At 42.3% G+C, this 15023-nt stretch overlaps 1 pseudogene; it reads right to left on the bottom strand.

Moving 5' to 3' along the window:
* The window catches only part of LOC139020658 (propionyl-CoA carboxylase beta chain, mitochondrial-like), a 30718-nt pseudogene extending 15695 nt beyond the window's left edge, over positions 1–15023 (bottom strand).

Genomic DNA, 15023 nt, shown 5'->3' with positions numbered 1-15023 from the left:
CATTCACACACAAATAAATAGTAGTAAATACTTGACTTAGAGCTGCCAGAATTGACAATTTATATTCTAAACATGTCTAATATTTGGATGACTCTAAAACTTTTCTTTAAATTCTGAGCTCCTATAATAGTTTCCCAATGATTTTTAAAAAAAATAGAAATGTTACTCTTTTAAGTAAAGGATTTGAGAAAGCTTTTAAAACACATAGTTAAAGAAACACAAATGTAATTAAGTTTTTAGGGAAATTTTAGTTTAAGAAGATCACTAAATTGTGAGCTAAAATGGATCTTTTTTTAAAACTTTGTGTACTCAGATCCTAACAGTGTCCAGCATCAGGTAGAAATTTACTAAATATGTATTGAGTGAATTATTTCATAAATAAAACTATCATTTTAAAATGTAGCATCTTTGGTATTACTAAATTTAGGATTAATTCAATGATAACACAGTTTGTTTTATTTTCAAGGGCCAAATCTATATTATTAAATACCAACATTTAACAGGTGATCAAAACTTAACCCTTTGCAACAGCATGGATGGACCTGGAGAACAGCATGCTAAGTGAAATAAGCGAGTCAGAGAAAGACAAGTATCATGTGATTTCACTTATATGTGGAGTTTAATGAACAAACTGAATAGAGAAAGATTCATACATAGAGAGCAAGCAGACAGCTCTGGTGGTGGTGATGGGAGATTGGGGAGCTCAGTGGGATTGAATAAAAAAGAAAATAAAGGAGAGAGAGAGAACTCATGGGCATGGACAACGGTGTGGTGATGCAGGAGTGGAGGTGGTAGAAGTAGAAGAGGGCATAGAGGGGATACATGATGATGGAAAAAATAAAATTAAAAAGACTTAATAAAATTAGGTACAATAGTATAAACACTATTTATTAATTCCATATTAATTTTGTTTAAAAGTATTTTTTCGGGCTAAATCCTAAGTGTCAAATATATCAAATAGGATGCAAATCTAAATGAATTGTTGAGGGTAAGTCACCAACAACTAAAAAACAGAAATGTATAGCAGAAATATGAATAGGTCTGTACATCTGTCACTTATGTTACTAACTGGGATAAGTATCTTCATTCAATTGAATCTGGAGTTTCTTTGCATTGATTTCAGACACTTGGGATCTAGCTATTGGGACAGTGATTGTTGTTGAACTTTTAATGGGTTAGGTGCCCTGACAGTATTTCTTGTACTAAAAGGGCAAATGTGTGAAAGTTACAATAAAATGGAAATGCTGATAGATGTCCAGCTTGAGTATTCCTGCCGTGGATATAATCTAGCTTGTGTTTTCAAGCTCTCTTTTCTTCTCAGATGCTTCAAAGAAAACCTCTAAACAAACCTTGAAATGACATTGCCTCTTCCCTGAGATCTCTCTCATGAATTCTGCATATTTTTGCTCCCAAGTTATGTAGTCTAGGACTACTAAATGCATAGAGCTAAGCAAAGTAATACTAATTTACTAAAAAGAATTGCTCCCTCTAGTGAATTCACAATATTACTTCCCTTTTTGGCACTGCTGCACTGAGTAACGTAATAAATGATATAAATGATGATGACTATTAGGTTGATGATCGTGGTCTGGCCTACTTTTGTGATATTACATTTGCATGTTTTCTGTGCTTGAATATAGGCAAGTTTCATAATGATTACTAGAGCTGCTTGCTGGATATTTTAGAACACTACATTAAAAAATCTTGCACTGAAAACATTTATTGCAAAACTCTTCAGATTACTTTTGAAACCCGTTTGGAAGCATGTTATTGTGAGGGTTATGGCCATGTTAACATTAGCAGTTTAGTGAGGGGATTTAAGCAATCGTCCTAATAATTGTTATGATGGGAATAAGTTTAACTGAAACCTAATTCTAGATGTGATGGCTGTCTTTGCTCTGGCTACCATATACCTCAGAAAAATTAAGACATTATCAACCTTATTCCTCTCCCCTAGTCAGAAATGCTGTGCAACCAATGATACAGATCTAAAAATATTTCAAATTCTTTGGAGTTTTATTTAAATCATTATACCTGAATATAAAGTAAAATACTGGGACTGCCGTGAAAGGTAGAGCATTTATGTCTCAATCTGTTAATGCAAACCTGGTCTTAAAATAATTCATTTTAAATCACAGGAAAGGAGAAATTAAAATTGAGAAGTTGCATGGGTGATCAGATTTACACACCTGATTAGATTAAATATGGCAATAATAATGGAACAAAACAATCTATCAGGAGATTCACTCTTTTTCAAAGCAGGGTTCCATTTTCTGTGAAATTTAAATTACCTGGATAATTACTACTATACTCAACCACTTGGCCTGAATAGGCAAAGCCTTTTTACAATGTAATCTCAGTTAACATAGCAGATGGCATCGGTTACCAATCCCATCAAGTTATCATTTTCTCTGTCCCAATAATATTAGGGTAACTCCACCCTCCAAGTGCTCAGCAAATATTAATTCATCATCGCAGCACTCCTAGGAGGAGGTAGAAAATTTTAATAAATATAGTCTAGATTAAATTATTTGAAAGCACCGGTGAAAGACAAGCAGAGAAACTCAAAAAAATTTTAAATGACTTTATTAATTATGTGAAAGAAGGTAATAGTGTTTTATGAGTCACTCTCCCTTGAAGTCATTTCAGGAGGAACTCGTGGGAGACAGGGGCCTGTCACGGTTTAAAAATGTTTTGTTTCCACTCTCTTTTCTCAGGTGAAGGAACAATTAGTCGGATTTCCATGGAGACGTGACTAAGTCCAGGCAAGGGACGAGCCTGCTGGCAGGTAGCGGCCGGCCCACCTCCCCGGTCCCTGGGTCCGGCCCCGAGCACTCTGCGGGCAGCGTGGCGGGGATCCCGGGCCGGAGCCCACCCAGGTCCTCGTCGGGGTTCCGCTCACCTGCCCCCTGTCCCCAGGCTTCCTCTTTCCCCTCCGAGGCCCAGCGCACTGTTTGCTGAGAAGCCTGACGCTCTCACTGGTCCTCTGGCTCCTGGATGGAGGTGGATGGAGGTGGATGGAGCGCGCGGTGACCCGGGTACCCGTGGGCGGCTGCTGGCAGGGGTGGGGGTGGGGGATGGAGGGTGGGGGTGGGCATGGCCCGGAGGGCGGAGGCGCGACCCCTGCCGGCCGCCCTGGAAGAAGCGGAGGCCACCTTCTGGGGCTCCAGAGAACAGGGAAGGGCGTTCCACACCGGGAAGGCGCCTGAGGTTTGCGGTTTCGCCATCACACACGTTTCCAACTGATGGAACCCGGGTAAAAGTCCAGGGAGGCGAGGATCCGTGACACTCTGCACGTCTTCCCTTGCAGTGACTCTGTTTTACCGAGTCCCCAGTTTGGGGAAATTTACAAAATGTCAGCCCCTGGGCGCTCACAGAGCTTTCTGATGGTTCCTGTAGACAGACGGGGTGTCGCGGGAGCACCGTTTGCGCCCTAGCAGTAGAGCTGTCACTGTGGGCAAACCTTACATCCCAGGAGCACTCTTTGAGTTTTATTCACAGTAACCTCGGTGTCTCTGTAGCAATAACTGACGGGAAAGAACACTTGACTTATTTACTTAATCGTCTTTCATTTCTTAAGTGGTTAGAAACCAAGGGTTTGAATGACTATACTAGAGTTCAGAGGAAGGAGAAACGCAGGGGTATAAATCAAGAACATGTTTATTTGGTATATTCCAGCCTTTTTCCTGCCCTGTTGGAGAAAGGGGCCCCTTTTGAAAAGATGCAATGAGATTCAGGTAAATTCACTGTTTCTTGGGGGGAGGAGATATTTCTATTTTCCTCAAAATATTTCTACTTTGGGCCACTCCTATTCAGAGAGAAAGCCTAAGGGACAGCTGGTCTTCAGTTCCTCAAACCTATCTGTCTTCATTTAGGTTTCTGCCAGGTTTTTTTTTTCTTATAAAAAAAACACTCATGTCATCTCCATGATTCAGATAATAGCTTATTCAGCTGATAGCCTATCTCTGTCCACAAAGAATTTAAGGTAGTTTTTAAAACTACACATATAAAAAAGAACACAAATAAAATATAAGCATTAAGAACACTTAAGATGTGGTGAGATTATGCATAATGGCTAAAGTTGATTAGCAAATTTGGCTCTGAATTTCCTTGGGTTCCTTGGATGAAATGTACTTTCTGCTCAGAGCAAATACAGTCACGAGCTGTGTAATGCAGGGATATGTCCTGAGAAATGCATCATCAGGCAATTTCATCATTGTGCAAGACAGCATGGAGTGCACTTACACAACCTACAGGGTATAACCAATGTGTGTACCTAATGGTACACACGTAGGATAGATGGTCTAGCCCAGTGGACTGCAAACTCATTAGTCAACAGAGCCAAATATCAACAGTCCAATGATTGAAATTTCTTTTGAGAGCCAAATTTTTTAAACTTAAACTATATAGGTAGGTACATTGTTATTAATTTAATTATGCTACTCCTAAGCTGGCCTTTGCTAAAAACATCCTCAATCTGATTGAGGTACGTTCGCTGAGGTCGACCCCTTCCAACTCTCCCATCCACACTCGTCTTGTATACTTGTTTCGTCTATCTCCTTTCGTTCATCCTCTCTATATGTCCACCCCCCACTTCTTCTAATGCCACTTCTTCAAAATAGACTCGCCCAGGCCGAAAACCGACTTCTGCACATGGGCCACGAAGTTTCAATCGCACTGTACGTGGAAGAGCCACACTCAAGGGGCCAAAAAGCCGCATGTGGCCAGCGAGCCACGGTTTGCCAACCACTGGTCTAGCCTATTGCTTCCAGGCTACAAATTGATACAGCAAGTTACTGTACTGAGTACGGTAGGCAACTATAACACGATGACTAGTATCTAAACAAAGAAAAGGTACAGTAAAAATATGGCCTAAAAGATAAATGGTTCACCTGTATTGGGCCCTTTCCATGAACAGAACTTGCAGGACTAGAAGTTGCTTCAGGTGAGTCAGTTAGTGAGTGAGTGGTGAGTGAATGTAAAGGCCTGGGAAATTACTGTACACTACTGTGGACTTTATAAACACTGTACACTTAGGCTACACTAAATTCATAAAACAACATGAGATTAAATCAAACACAAGAGATAATTATGCAATAAAGAGATATGATAAATAAGATATATGAGGCTGCATATATATGCATAACATCACATTAATGCTTTACAACAAGCTATTATGTTTATAAGTGGAAAGAGTACACTCTAAAATAACAATAAAGAATGTAGTAGCCCTGGCCAGGTAGCTCAGTTGGTTAGAATGTCATCCTGATATGCCAAGGTTATGGGTTCAATTCCCGGAGGGGCACATATAAGAATTAACCAATGGCTACATAAATAAGTAGAACAACAGATCGATGTTTTTCTCTTTCTCTCTTTCTCTTTCTCTCTCTCAAATCAATTAAAAAAAACATTTAAAAATGTAGTAAATGAATGGTGATTACAAGAGGGAAAAGAGGGAGGGGGAGAGCAAGGTAGGTAAAGGGTGTCAAATACATGGTAATGGAAGGAAACTAGACTTTGTGTGAGGAGCACACAAATTATAACCATGTACACCTGGAAATTATATAACTATTAACCAGTGTTTTCCTGATAAATTTAGTTTAAAAATTAAAGTATAAATTTTTAAGTGTAGTACAGCAAATACATAAACTTGTAACATAGTCACATTATTATCAAATATTATGTACTGCATATACTTATATGTGCTATACTTTTATATGACTGGCAGCTCAGTAGGTTTGTTTACACCAGCATCACCACAAACATGTGAGTAATATGTTGCACTATGACTTTAAAACAGTTATGGCATCATTAGGCAATAGGAAATATTCAGCTCCATTATAATCTTATGGGGTTACCATCATATATGCAGTCATAATGGGGTGCATGATTATAGTAAAAAAATAAAAGACATCTTGGTTTCTGTAAGGCCTCTTTGTAAAATCCCTAACCTGCCACTAGAGGCTGCTCTTAATTCTTTTTTTAAATTGATTAACATTTTAATAAAGCAAATAATTTTATAGTATGGCACAAATGAAATCTTTCTAGAATTTAATAAACTTGGCATTCCAAGTAATCACTGTTATTTAGATTCAGTGGTTTCATGATTGCAAAAAAGGAAGGGATGAGTTCAAATGGCCAGGAAGTAATTAGCTCTTGGTTTATTTTCATTTGATTAGTTTACAATAGAACATTTGCATGCTTCCTCCAAGGATGTTGTACCTTCTTGCTGGCTAAAAACATCCAGGTTGGAGCAAATTCAAGCACGGGTAGAGACAGGCTGAATGATGCCATCCACAAATCCTCTCACTGCTGCAGGAGAAGGACTGGCAAACTTGCTGATCTATTCTGCTTGAGCATCTTCCACATTCTCATGCCCTTTGAAAATGATCTCCACAGAAACCTTTGCTCCCATGACAGCAATCTCTGCTGCGGGCCAGGTATAGTTGGTGTCACCACATAGGTGTTTGGCGCTCATGACATCATAGGCACCACCGTAGGCCTTCCTGGTGATGACTGTCACTTTGGGCACATGCATGGAGAAGTTTGGCACCATGCCGGATGGTGCCCCTGTATTCCTGTGCTGTGCCAGGCAGAAAGCCAGGGACATCAACAAAAGTCATGAATGGAATGTCATTTTGTTGGGTTTTCTTTTAAAATATATATATGTATATTTTATTGATTTTAGGAAGGAAGGGAGAGAGCGAGTGAGATAAACATCAATGATGAGAGAGAACAATTGCATGCCCCCCACTGGGGACCAAGCCCACAACCCGGGCATGTGCCCTGACTGGGAATCAAACCGTGACCTCCTGGTTCATAGGTCAATGCTCAACCACTGAGCCACGCCCGCCAGGCCTGGGATGTTGAATGCATCACAGAATCGGACAAAACGAGCCCCCTTCACAGATGAATTAATATCCAAGCATCCTGAAGCCACCTTTGGTTGGTTGCGAACAATTCCAACCGTCCCCCTATTCCTTCTTGCAAAACCAGTAATGATGTTCTTGGCATAATTGGACATGATCTCAAAAAATTCCCTCTCATCAACAACAGAGTGTATGATGTCCACCATGTTGAAGGCTGGGGTAGGTTCCAAAGGGACAATTGTGGTGAGCTCAGGAACAGACAGTCACTGGGATCATGGCACTCACCGGTGGGAACCGGATTCTGGCTACTGAGGGGCAGGTCATTGAAGAACTCTGGGAGATCGCACAGGGTCCACATCATTTTCAAAAGCTCTGTGAGCAACACCTGACATGGTGGTGAGGTCCTGGCACCACCAAGTTCCTCCTGCCTAATGTCCTCACTGGTGAGACTTCACAACATGAGGGCCAGTGATAAACAGGTAGGAGGTGTCCTTTGCCATGAACGTGAAGTGTGTTAGGGCTGGGGAGTAGACAGCCTCACCAGCACAAGGGCCCATGATCGGAGACATCGGAGGGATGACTCCCAATACCATGGCATTCCTCAGAAAGATATCTGCGTAGTCGGCCAAAGACGCTACTCCCTCTTGGACCTGTGCTCCTCCAGAGTCATTCAGTCCAATCACTGGAGCCCCATGGCATGGCCTGATCCATGATTTTGCAGATCTTTTCGACATGTGCTCTTGACAGACTGACTCCAAAAAACGGTAAAACCCTGACTGAAGACCTAAACCAATCTTCCCTTGATTTGGCACTGTCTAGTGCCAACACTGTCTCCAGGAAACTTATTCTTATCAGCAGCCATTCCCAAACCTGCACATCTGTGTTCCACAAACATGTCGCTCTCAGCAACACTGTCAGCGTCCAGCAAGAGACACCTGCTCTCTGGCCATTAACTTTCCTGGCTGGTGCTGCGCATCAATGCGGCACTGGACTCTCCCACCAGTGGGCGCTGGTCTTCTGTGCCTCCAGCGATGGAGACTGGAGACCCGCTGGCTGCAGCCCCCTACACCGAGACCGCTCACCCCAGCGCACAGCCTTGCTCCAGCCGCCGGCCCCCCATGCGAGTTGCCTCTGGCATATTTCTGCTCTTAATTCTTTTAAAAATATATATTTACTATTTTTTAAAATATATTTTTATTTATTTCAGAGAAGAAGGGAGATGGAGAGATAGAAACATCAATGATGAAAGAAGATCAGTGATCAGCTGCCTCCTTCACACCCCACACAGGGGATTGAGCCTGCAAACTGGCATGTGCCCTGGCCAGGAATCTAACGGTGACCTCCTGGCTCATAGGCAGATGCTCAACCACTGAGCCACATAGCTGGGCTGCTTTTAATTCTTAATATGTGAAGGCTAATCTAGTGAAAAGAGCTTTTTCCACAGTCAATAAGGAGCTGGAAATTACTTTGGAAATTGCTTTGCTTTGCTATTTACATTTTGATTTTTCCCCTCCATTTCTTTATTTTAAATTATTATCATTATTTTTGGTTTATATCAGTTCTGTTTTATGTTTTATTGATGGTATCTAAATAGAAGATGAAGGCACACTTACTTTTGACGTATGCTTTTGTATTTCAGCACTGGATGTAAGCCTGGAGTGTTTTTTATTGTTGTTACTGAATTTCTTTCTTTCTTCCTTCCTTTTTTTGTTTTTGCAGTTAGAAAGATGCCGGAAGCCGGTCCATCCTTGCTGCTTGACACAGTTGCTGCAAGGAGGAAACATCTGCACAGCATATGTTTCAAGGGACCTGGCATATATGGCATACTGTTCTTAATATGTTTGCTCCCCTACTTAGTGCTATGTGTTTTAACCAAGGTCACCTCTCCAAGAAAGGTTGTTTCCCCAGGTGGGGATTTTCCCCTGGAGTTAGGGATTAACAGGGCTAAGAAAGGGAATAAATCAGTAAAATCCCTTAACTAAGTGCCAGGTGGGTAGTTAATCACTTTAACTACGAACAATCACGCTTAAGCTACACAATCTTTACTTAAATAATCTCCTTCAGTTACTTCCTTGTAGCTTAACAGAACAATAGAGTAGTGACCTTGGAATGGAGATAACAAACGACCTAAGCTTTGGAATAGAATGGATAGGATTAAAATCAACTGGTATAAATACAGATGTAACAGGAGAATAAAGACAGAACCTGACTACAGAACCTGGCTAGGCTGCTGATCAACTGAATGCTGTCTCCGTCCACACCTTTGGGAACCCCTGGACCTGCTGGGGTTGGACCCCAACAGAAAGAAAACCTACTTTTTATTATTTATTAAGGCACAATTTATGACCAAAATGCAGTGTCCATCACTTTTCCTATTCATTATTATAGTGAATTAAATGTTTTTTTTTCTTTTACCCACTCTCTTTTTAATAAAACAAGGGATATTCAAAAAGGACTTTTCAATTGGCAAGATATAATTATATCTCAAATAAGTAAACACCGAGTGATTAAAGAGGGGAGCTGTGCTCCACCTTGTCGAAGGTAGAGTACCTGCATCAATTGTGTGGACTTCTGCATAAGAGACTTAGGGACTCACTCCCATTTGTTAATTTACTTAGTCATCTATTTAGATGAGTGTGACTCGTGGGTGTTTTTGAATACTTTGGTTATAACTCAGCGCTACCTCATTTATCACAGCAGTCCAGCTTTGGCCATTGGAGCTCTTTCTGTTGGCTCCTGTGTCCCTCTGACAGACCTCCATAATTGTGAGGTTGGGTTTTGTCTCTCAGCACTTCCTTACTGTCTGACACCATAAGATGCTCCAGGCTCATTTTGTATATTTCCAGCCCAAGTCCTAGAATCAGTCATTTTCCCAAGGAGTCCTGGTTTAGTTTATTGGAGAATAGTTTTAGAAACCAACGTATGAGTGCTAAATGTGCTCAATACTACTTGGGTGTTATTGCTTCTAGTTTTTGTCAGCTGAGAGAGCAAGAAAATATATGTGTGCACACTGATCTCTCTGTATACACATATCTATAAGTATCTCTATATGAAACCCTCTGTGACTATATTAAAATATACATGCATCCACACTGATGTCTCAAACTTTAATCCATCATCACAGGGATTTTTCTAGCTTCCCTCCCTTGCTTATCTCTAACCTTCATTCCAATAGTGAAAAACCTGGCTTCCACCATCCACGTGTTTGATTGTTCAATTCTACCACACATATGTAGCAGTGTTAGAATTGTTAACCAGAACTCTTTTGGGGGAAAACTACATCAACTGAAGTACTGTGCTTATGTATTGTTTATTCTGCCCTTAGTCTCATAGACTCCACTAATTTTCAGTTACAGGGGTCAGCTCCTTTTCCTATAGCCCATTCAGTGATGTTGTAAATTGTTTTAGTCACATTCTGTATTCTGGATCCTCTAATATCTTAAATTATTTTTTTTCTAATTTGCACATGTTAATGTTTATCTTTGTGCTGTAAAATTCTATGGGTTTTGACAAATGCAAGAGACTGGACTTTAGATACAGAGTTTGAAGGCATCCCTATATATATGACATTTAAAGCCAAGCAGGCTTGGAGCCCTAGGCATAACAGGTGGAATGAAAAACAGGAACACAAATCCTGGGAAACATCAATATTTAATGGTCAGGTGAAGGAAGAGAAACCAGTAAAAGAGAATGAGGAAGAGTAGCTAGAGATGTATGAGAGATAGCTCTAAAGAAGCCAGGGAGAAGAATGTCAAGGAAAGAGTTAAGGTTGAGTTGTGTTCTCCCTCCCAAATTCATATACTGAAATCCTACCCCCCAACCCCATTCCTCAGAATGTGACCTTATTTAGAGATAGTCTCTACAGAGATAATCAAGTTATAGGGAGATCATTAAGGTGGGCCTCGATCTAATATGACTGGTGTTCTTATAAAAAGGGGAAATTTGGACACATAGACACATACAGGGAGAATGGCCTGTGAACGAGGATAGCTGTCTATGTCATGGATAGAGAACGGGACCAGATCCGTCTTCCTCAGCCCTCAGAAGTAAACAGCTCTGCAGACACCATGATTCAGCTGTCTAGCCTTCACAACTGTGAGACAATACATTCCTAGTGTGTAAGCCACCCCGTTTGTAATACTTTGTTATGACAGAGTTCACAAACTAATACAGAAGGAGTGGTCAGTTATCTTGGTTAATGAGTGGTCACTAGAGCTTACCACTGTGCTCCCAGGGAAGGGAATGGGTACTATAGTGGGAGGGATGGAAGGTGGGGAAATGAAGCATTGTGACGTTTAATTCAGTCACTATCACATGGAGTCCTGATGAAGAAAAACTTAACTTAAGAACCAGCTTCATCTTTGAATGAAAATGTAAAGATCTTTTCTTTATATATATATATATATATGAGGACCGGTGCATGAAATTTGTGCATGGAGGGGGGGGGGTGGGGGAGGGGTCCCTCGGCCCAGCCTGCACCCTCTCCAATCCAGGACATCCCTCTTACAATCCAGGACCACTGGCTCCTAACCTTTCGCCTGCCTGTCTTCCTGCCTGATTGCCACTAACCGCCTCTGCCGGCCAGCCTGATCACCACCTAACTGCTCTCTCCTGCCAGCCTGATTGCCCCTAACTGCCTCTGCCTCGGCCCCCAGTGGCTTTGTCCGGAAGGACATCCGGAAGATGTCCGGTCTAATTAGCATATTATCCTTTTATTAGTATAGATATTATTGATTTTAGAAAGGGAGAGAGAAAAACATCAATGATGAGAGAGAATCATTAATTAGCTGTCTCCTGAACATCCCCTACTGGGGATTGAGCCCACAACCCAGGCATGTGCCCTGACTGGGAATCAAACCATGACCTCCTGGTTCATAGGTTGATGTTCAACCGCAGAGCCACACCAGCCGAGCTGTAAGGATATTTTGAATTAAGAAGGAAAATTCTTGAATCTGGAAGTAGAAACAATTTTAAAGGGACACATTTCTGCATCTTGGCAAAAGGAAAATTGTCACCGTCTATTGCAGAGGGTATAAGCCTTCACATGAGCCAGCAGTGCCCTGTGATTTTGTTTAGTGAGGCTCCCAAGAAGGAAGACAATTCTTAAATAGCTTTATTGATGTTTAGGTCATACATCTTAAAATTTACCCCTTTAAAGTATTGCACTGCAGTGTTGTTTTGTATATTTATAGGGTGTGAAACCATCACCATGATCTAATATTAGAAGGTTTTCATCACCTCCAAAAGACAGCATTAGCAGTCACTTCACACATCCCTTCCCCAAGCCCCTGGCAACCACTTACCCACTTTCTATCTCTATACATTTGCCTATTCAGGACATTTCATAGCCACCTGAGTATATTTTTCTTTTCTTTTTAAAAATATATATTTATTGATTTCAGAGAGTAAGGGAGAGGGAGAGATAGATATATCAATGATGAGAGAGAATCGTTGATTGGCTGCCTCCCACACGATCCATAATGGGATTAAGCCCGAAACCCGGGGATGTGCCCTTGACCGGAATTGAACCTGGGACCCTTCAGTCCACAGGATGACACTCTATCCATGGAACCAAACCAGCTAGGGTGCCCGAGTATATTTTTCCATTGCCTTTTAGAGAAAATGGAAGGGGAGGGGGAAAGGGACGGAGGGAGAAAGAGAAAAAGAGAGAGAGAGACATTGATTGCTTGCTTCTTGCTTGAGCCCTGACTCGTCCTGGGATTGAAACTGCAACTCAGGTATATGCCCTTGATTGAGAATCCAAGACCCTTTGGTGCTCGGGCTGATGCTCTAACCACTTAGCAGCACTGGCCAGGGCTACATTTAACATTTGAGAGAATGGGGAGGTCAACTTTGAAGGTTTATTGGTGGTGCAGTTTACTGTGCACCTGTACTCCAACACAAAAGGGAACACACTGCTCCAGCTCCCTTTCCTTCACTGCAGGGAATAACATGTTCTAAATGCTGCCTGCCATAACTTCTTCCATATTCTAAAAATTGTCAGGTCCTGAGTGAACTCTTTGAAGGTCATTCCAGGCCTCCAGTCTGTTCCAGACAAAGGATCCAGCTTGTAGCTTTTTTTGTGCTCAGGACAATGGGCAGGAAAGGAACCCTGGGGAGAATCTATCCTATATAATAAAAGCCCAGAGACTGAATGGCAGAATGACCAGAACAACCACAGTCCCTCGCCTTGGCCAGCCCCGCCCCCAATCAGCCACAGGGCGGGCCGGCTGGAGCCCACCAATGCACAAATTTGTGCACCAGGACTCTAGTATATAGAAAAAAGGCTAAGCGAATGTCCGACTGGTAGCTATGATGCGCACTGACCACCAGGGGGCAGACGCTCAATGCAGGAGCTGCCAAGCTGCAGTGACTTGGCAGTGGTGGTTCTTGGGTGATGCACCCGGGAACCAGAGAGGAGGGAGCCCAATTCCAGGGTGTGTCACCCAAGAACCACCCTCTCGCAATCCAGGACCCCTCGGGGAATGTTGGAGAGCTGGTTTCGGCCCGATCCCCACAGGCCAGGCCAAGGGACCCCACCTGCTGGAGGGACTCTGCTCACTCTGCAGATGCCCTTCAAGCCATGGTGCCCCAGGGGTGGTTGGTGGGGAGGCACCACAGGAGGTTGGCTCCAAGGCATGTCTGGCTGTCTTGCCCAGTCCCACCTTGCTGGCCACCTTCTAATTAATTTCAATGTGCACGAGTCCATGCACCAGGTCACTAGGAAAGCTATAAAGCACAACAAAATCTGTAGTTCCACCTGTATCCTCCAGAGGTCAGTTCAGGAAGTACACTAGATATTCCAAGCAGAAAAGGGAACATCTAGGGAATTAGTGAATTATTCAGGGAATTAGACACTTACATATCATTGAAAGGTCTGGAGAAATAGAAGTTCCAGGGTTAGTGCCAAGCTTATGGTTTCAAGGCTGCATATCACCACTTTTCTGACCCAGAAATCAGAAACACCTCATGTTATCCAGGAGCGAGGAGACTACTGGTGTCACATCAGAGCACCCTGCACCACGGATGGTGGCTGTGTAAGAAGACAGAATTCAGAGGCTGCCGACGCATGTCGACCCCAAAGACTTCCCCCTGCACTGTCGTTGAAAGTGTTCTCATATTATCCTTCTCGTCTTTCCTTCCAAATCTCACACGAGTGCATAACATTGGCAGAGCATAGATCCAGCCTGGCAATGCAGGAGGACAGGGACATAGGTGATAGAAATGGTCTTGTGATAGTAGGCAATATCTTGCATGTCTTTAAATCTATCTAAACTGTCATCAGATCACAAACGTTTTATTCATGCGGGTGGAAAATATGATTATTTACAGACTCTCCAGTGGAGTATCAGGATAAAATGTTGTCAGTTGCTGGAGTTAGTCACTGCCTTCCTGCATTCTCTTTGCCCCATTTGTCTCATCCTACTCCATGACTTCCCTGACTCAATTTTTCCAACTTTTCTTTTGATTGTCTTCTAAATTCACTCCTAAATCTAGGACAACCTGTACCTAAAACAAGGCTTGTCAAATAACAGATACTTTATACATTTTACTTATTTGAATGAGTACCTTATCCAGTATTCTCTTCATTATCATTCTTTTCACCAAGCTTCTTTCTCTCTCACTGGTTCTTCTGTTGTTTTTTGTTTGTTTGTTTTAAAACATATTTTTATTAATTTTAGGAAGGGAGAAGGAGAGGGACAGAAACATCGATGATGAGAGACAATAACTGATTGGCCGCCTTCTGCACACCCCCTACTGGGGATCAAGTCCGCAACCCGGGCATGTGCCCCTGACTGGAATTGAACCCAGGAACCCTCAGTCTGCAGGCTGACACTTTATCCACTGAGCCAAACTGGCTGGGGCTGGTTCTTCTGTTAATATAGCTCTGGGCCCGGTCAGTGTGGCTCAGTGGCTGAGTACTGACCCATGAACCAGGAGGTCACAGTTTGATTCCTGGTCAGGGCACATGCCAGGGTTGCATGCTCAATCCCCAATAGGAGGCATGCAGGAGGCAGCTGATCAATGATTCTCTCTCATCATTGATGTTTCTATCTCTCTCTCCTTCTTCTTTCTGCTCTGAAATCATTAAAAATGTATTGTGAAAAATAACCCAAAAAACTCTCAGTCAGCAGCATTCTCCTTACCTGTCAT

This window comes from Myotis yumanensis, unplaced genomic scaffold, assembly GCF_028538775.1.
Source record: "Myotis yumanensis isolate MYYU_CA2020_CCGP unplaced genomic scaffold, mMyoYum1.0.hap1 SCAF_1, whole genome shotgun sequence".
NCBI lineage: Eukaryota > Metazoa > Chordata > Mammalia > Chiroptera > Vespertilionidae > Myotis > Myotis yumanensis.
This window is presented reverse-complemented; position numbering and strand designations above follow the sequence as displayed.